Source organism: Peromyscus californicus, unplaced genomic scaffold (assembly GCF_007827085.1).
Source record: "Peromyscus californicus insignis strain IS unplaced genomic scaffold, ASM782708v3 Scaffold_18__1_contigs__length_77618521, whole genome shotgun sequence".
Classification (NCBI taxonomy): domain Eukaryota; kingdom Metazoa; phylum Chordata; class Mammalia; order Rodentia; family Cricetidae; genus Peromyscus; species Peromyscus californicus.
Genome location: NW_026294480.1, coordinates 52884211 through 52890745, shown reverse-complemented (window position 1 = coordinate 52890745; position 6535 = coordinate 52884211). Strand labels below are relative to the sequence as shown.

The following is a 6535-nucleotide window of genomic DNA, read 5'->3' as shown; positions in this document are numbered from 1 at the left end:
AGTGAATGCGAAGGTCTATGAATTCTGATACACCCGTGGGGATGGGAGCATGTTCAACAGATGATACGCAGTTATTTGTTTGTTGAGGCAGGCAGGTCTCAAATTCTCAGTCCTTCTGCTCTGGGCTCACCGGTGCCATGCCACACTAACAGTGATTTGAACCAAGCAAGCTGAGCCCTGGAACAGTGAAAAGGAGTGCAAGGCTATCTCTGTCCTGTGTTTATCTTGGTAGTGGGAAGAAAAGTGCAAAGAATGAAGGTTGTGTATCTCCACACTTTGAGTTCTGGCACGGATTCTAACACAGAGATTCATGCAGCTGCTAGATCACCTGGATCCGACCCCGCAGAGGCCAAAGCACGTCTTACCTCTCAGTGCCAGGAGGGGTCATGTGACCTGGCCCTCTCTGGTGCCAGTGCCACTTCACCTCTACCCAGTCCCGCCCAAGCACCCCCTGTCCACCCAGGTTCCACTCTGGTTACTGTAAGCATAAGGAAGACTCAGAGCCTGAGAATCATGTTTTCCTGCCAGAAGAACTGGAAACAGCGGCCATTCCCAGGGGAGGGGAAAGCTCCCGAGAGAAGAGTACACGTTCTTTTGAGGCCATTAGCCAAGGTTGTTGAGCTGGAATCATGAAAGAGCGGCACAGACCAGGGTCACAGTGGCAGCGATTAAAGGGTCACTGGGTCTTGATAAGAATCAGGCTGTTTTTGAGGGCGTCTAAAGCTGTGGTCTCTGAGGAGAGAGACTATTTCACCATGCTGAAAGAACTGACTTGTCTGGAGCAAACACCTGCCTGCCATTATCCCAACATCTCGCCAAGTCTATCAGGGATCTAGTACCATCTGGAGAGATAAGGGTCACATATAAATAAACCTAATTGGATTGAGAGGAATTAGAATAGGAAATAATTCCTATGAATTTGGATTAATGTCACTAAATACTTTTCAATGTAGGTTAAACCTCGACTAACAGATTATAACTTTAGATAAATATGCCTTCTGCTTTCTAAAGTCTATAGTTTTTCTGGAAAAAAAAGTTAGATTTCCCATAGTCATGATAGAAATAGATGTTTATGTAGAAAACTATTTTTTAAATGAGAAAAGAGTGGGATGTGGTGGTACACACCTTTGATTTCAGCTCTCAGGAAGCAGAGGCAGGCAGGCTCTCTGTGAGTTCTGGGCCAGCTTGAGCTATCTACATAGTAAGTTCAAAGCCAGCCAGAACTATATAGTGAGACTTTGTCTCAAAAACAAAAATAAAAAAAATTGAGATAAGATCATGTATAGGGGCTGGAGAGAGGGCTCAGCAGTTAAGAGCACTTGCTGCTCTTTCAGAAGGCCTGGGTCTGATTCCCAAGCACCCATATGGTTGTTCACAACGACCCACAACTTCAGTTCTGGGAGATCCAAAGTCCTCTTCCAACTTCCTTAAGCGTCAGGCATACACATGGTGTACATCCATACATGCATGCAAAATATTTATACACAAATAAAATAATCTAAAATGTTAAATGATAACACATAACATAAAACTTGCTATTTGACCTACTTTCTAGCTCCCAGTTCAGTGACACTAAATGCATTCATATGCTGAGTGACTGTCATCTACCTGGTAATGGATAAGGATGCATCTCTGGGCCTTTTTCATCCTATGAGATTGTCCCAACATACAATTGGCCATCCTCCTCCCTCAGCCCCCAGTAAGCACTACTCAGCTTCCCATCACCATGCGTGTGACTGGTCCACCTATCAGTGGGAATCACACAGTACTTGTCGCTGGAGTTTTCCTGGTCCTGCCTGGCCCACGGTCAGGACAAATCTCTCTCACCCGCCAGTCCCGCAGCTGCTCAGACCCAACCAAGTAAACACACAGAGACTTATATTACTTATAAACTGTATGGTCGTGGCAGGCTTCTAGCTAGCTGTTCTTATATCTTAAATCAACCCATTTCTATTCTATAAGTTGCCACGTGGCTCGAGGCTTACTGGTATCTTAACATCTTCTCATGGCGGCAGCTGGCAGCATCTCTCTGCCTCAGCCTTCCACTTCCCAGAATTCTCTTCTCTGCTTGTCTTGCCTATACTTCCTGCCTGGCTACTGGCCAATCAGCATTTTATTTATACAGAGCAATATCCACAGCAAGTACTTGTCCTTTTTCTTGTTTTCCTTAGCATAATGTCCTCAAGTCTCATCTATGCTGTGGCCTGTATCAAAATGTCCTTTTTTTCTATGGATGACTAATATCCATTTAGATCAGTGGTTCTCAACCTTCCTAACATTGCGACCCTTTAATACAGTTCCTCATGGTGTGGTGACCCCCAACCACAAAATTGTTTTGTTGCTGCTTTATAACTAATTTTGCTACTGTTAGGAATCGTAATGTAAATATCTGATATGCAGGATATCTGACATGTGATCCTGTGAAAGGCTGAGAATTGCTTTCTTTCTTTCTTTCTTTCTTTCTTTCTTTCTTTCTTTCTTTCTTTATTTATTTATTTATTTATTTATTATTTGAAAGCGAAGCAGGACAATCCTTTATTGGGAGCAGAGAGCAGCATAACACAGTGACCAGCAGAAGGAGAAAGCCTAATGGTCTGCACAGCATCTTCCGAGATACAGGCTGTCTACTAGCAAAAGTCAATAGGAAAATAGATTCACTGGGACAGTGTTGCTCGAATTGCTAAATGATCTTTTAATTAAAAACCCCAGAGCCAGATATTGGGGTAAATGCTAAAAGATCAGAGAGACAAAGGAACAAGCCACAGCCACATCTCACCTCACCAACTCTACGAAAACTCTACTAAATGCTTCCGAGTCCTCAGCCGAAAGCTCTCCAGCTGAAAAACTTCAGTTCCTGACTCCTCACGACTTATATACCTTTCTCTGCCCAACCATCACTTCTTTCCTAGTGCTAGGATTAATGGCATGTGTGCTTCCCAAATACTAGGATTAAAGGTGGGAGATCTCAAGTGCTGGGATTAAAGTCATGTGATTCCCAAGTATTGGGATTAAAGGTGTGTGCCACCACTGCCTGGCTCTGCTTCTCTCCTAGACTGAGTCAATCTCATGTAGTCCAGAGTGACTTTGAACTCACAGAGATCCAGACAGATCTCTGCCTCCCGAGTGCTAGGATTAAAGGTGTGTGCCATCACTGCCTGGGCTCTATGTTTAATCTAGTGGCTTGTTCTGTTCTCTGATCCTCAGGCAAATTTTATTAGAGTACACAATATATCACCACAGGGCAGCCCCCTTCCTCCCAGGTAGAGAAAACTCATTAACTTTCCTGAAGGCAACCATGGGTCACTAGAGATAGAGCCCCTCAGGGGTGCCTTTATAAAGAACATTCTCTTTAGATTTTTTTTGAAGTCTTCATTTATAACTTTTAAGGCCACCAAGCTAGCTCCTGTGCAGATTGCCTTGATGTCAACCCCAGAGAGGTCATCCTTTGCCATGATCAAGTCATTCAAGGTTACATCATCAGCCAGTGTCATCCTGCTTGTGTGAACCTGGAAGGTACAATTCTTGGTCTTTTCATCAGGCAGGGGGAACTCGATCTTTTTGTCAATGAGGCCTGGTTTAATAAGTGCTGGATCCAAAGTTTCTATTCAGTTTGTGGCCATGATAACTTTTACATCTCCCCTCAAATCAAATCCACCCAACTGGTCTCAACAGTTCCAATATTGTTTGCTCATTTTCTCTCTCTCACCTCCAGAGTTTGAATTGCAGCTTTTGTTCTCAATGGTGTCAATTTCATCAATAAACACAGCGGATGATGCAACCTGAAACAGTTCCCATATGAGTTTGGGCCCATTGCCTAGATACTTCTGAGTAAGTCTTGAACCAGCCACTCTCAAGAAAGTGGCTAGAGTTTGGTTCTCTACCACTTTGGCCAAGAACATTTTATCTGTTTCTGGTGGACCATAGAGGAGGACCCCCTTAGGGGTCTTTATCCCCATCTCTTCATATTGCTCAGGATGGGTAAGAGGAAGCTCCACAGAGTCCTTAATTTCCTGGATTTGGTTGTCCAGTTCCTCCAATATCTATGTAGGTCTCCCGGCAGGGGAGAGGGGCTTCATCCCTGCGACCAGGGTACCTGTGCCATCCATTAGTACCCCTATCACAGCATGCACCTTGTGGTTGAGCAGGACTGAACGGCCTGGCTCCAGCAGATCCTTGTCCACAAGTGATAGGTTGCTGATGTAGTGTTCTGAGCCCACAGATGTGGACACAATGGTGTGATTCTCATCAGTGATGTCTTCCAAGGTTCTAACAGACTTGGGGGCCCCCCTGAGATCATCCACTTTTGATCTTTTCTCCTGTTGCTTTTCTTCTGATGGTTTCATCTGGTCTTGATTTCTAGTGAATTCTTCCTCCATGAGAAGATAGTCTCTTATTCTCTCTAACTTCAGTAATTTCAGGCGACACTGAGTGTGAGGTGTGACTAGTGGCAGTTTGCTGACAACATCTGGTTGCTTTTTTTCCTCTTTCTCCCCTTCCTCCTCCTCTTCCTCCTCCTCCTCCTCCTCCTCCTCCTCCTCCTCCTCCTCCTCCTCCTCCTCCTCCTCCTCCTCCTCCTTCTTTCCCCCACCCCTCTCTATTTGGGATAGGAGGTTCATACTTTGTTTTCTTGTCCTTGTCCTTCTCATCGCCCCAGAACCATGATCATCTCTCTGATTTGACCCATCTTCCCTCCATTGTCCTAGCCAAGAACCTCTATTTTACATAGATAATCTTCCTCCCACCTCAAGTGTTGGAGTTTGAACTCAGTAGTCTTAGACATGCTAGCCAAGTCCTCTTCCACAGAGCCAAATCTCCTCCTCCTCCTCCTCCTCCTCCTCCTCCTCCTCCTCCTCCTCCTCCTTCATGCTAGGGATGGGACCAGGGATATGGCTCAGTGGGTAAAAGCATTTGCTTCATAAGCTTGATGACCTAGGTTCAACCCCCATAACCCAAATAGAAAAGTGGGTTGTGGTAGCTTGCATTTGAAATCTCAGCATTCCTATGGTGAGAAAGGAGGCAGAGATGGGAGAATCAGCCAGAAGCTCACAGGATAATGTCTTAGCTACTTTTCTATTGCTGTGAAGAGGGTAGGTCCATGGCCATCATGGTGGGAGCACGGCAACAGATGGGCAAACATGGTAGCTGAGAGTTCTACATCCAGATCAGGAAGAAAGAGACTCTGGGCTTGGAATAGGCTTTTTAAAACCTCAAAGCCCAGCCCCAGTGACACACTTCCTCCAATAAGACAAATAAAATTAACCTTCACAGGTCACATGTGTCTTTTTGAGGAGCCACACATCATTTTCTACAGCAACGATACCTTGTCTACAGTCAACGATGCACAAGGGTCCCTGTCTGTCCATATCTGTGTCAGTATTTGGAGTTTTCTTTTTACTTGTTTAATTTTATTTTTGCAATGCTGGTTATCAAACCCCAGGTTTTACACAAGGTGAGCTAAGCATGTTACCAACTGAGGTATGCCCTCAGTCCCTAGTTTTCCCCAGCATGGGTTTGATGGAGATCTCTCTAATAACCAGGATTGTTAGGCAGGTTTTAATGTATTTATTAACCACGTATATATTTTCATTGAAAAAATTCCTGTTAAATTCCACTGCCCACTTTTTAAAAGTAATTTATTTATTTTTATTTTATGTGCATTGGTATTTTGCCTGCATGTATGTCTGTGTGAGGATATTGGATCCCCTGGAACTGGAGTTACAGACAGTTGTGAGCTGCCATTTGGGTGCTGGGAATTGAACTTGGGTCCTCTGGAGAAGCATCCAGTGCTCTTAACTGCTGAGCCATCTCTCCAGCCTCCACATTGCCCACTTTTTATTGGGTTGATTGTTCTTGTTGTTGAATTGTAGGATTTATATCCTAGGTATTGACCCCTTATCAGATATGATCACAGGCCCCATAACAAAGGATCCTACATACAATACTATTTCCATAAAATCATATCTCCTTATAATGGGTTAACATCTTAGTGCAAGAAAGCATATGCTATGATGTCTGGCCAGCAGTGGACTTTCCTAATACCACATATCTCAGAACATACCCACCTTGTTGATACATGCTACATATGATTTGTAAAATTTCTCTCTTGAAAAAAAGTATTTAGATTGTAATATCTTAATTTTTTCATTCTAGAAAATGTATCTTATAAGCTGTTTTTTTTTTTAATTTGCCCCAAATCCATGTGATAAGATTCTAATTCCCAATATGACTACATTTGGAGACAGAATCAGTGAGGGGTGACAACAGTTGCTGAGATCATAAGACTGGTGTCTTTGTAAGAAGCAGCACGGCTCCCAGAATTCCCTGTCTTTCATGTGAGAAACCAGGAAAAAGGCCAAGAGCAGGCCAGAAGTAACCCTGAACCAGGACCCAGCAGGCCTGACTTTGACCTGTGACCTTCCAGCCTCTGGAACCTGAGAAATAAATTTCCGTTGTTAAGTCATCGGGTGCAAGGTATTTTGTTACAGATGCTCAGGCAGAATACAGCAACAATGTGCACATGGCTGGGGGATGATGG

General features: G+C 44.0%; 1 pseudogene; it reads right to left on the bottom strand.

The window, feature by feature from the left end:
- Window positions 1–3303: 3303 nt before the first annotated feature.
- Window positions 3304–4391, bottom strand: LOC128113260 (26S proteasome regulatory subunit 4-like; annotated as a pseudogene).
- Window positions 4392–6535: the final 2144 nt, after the last annotated feature.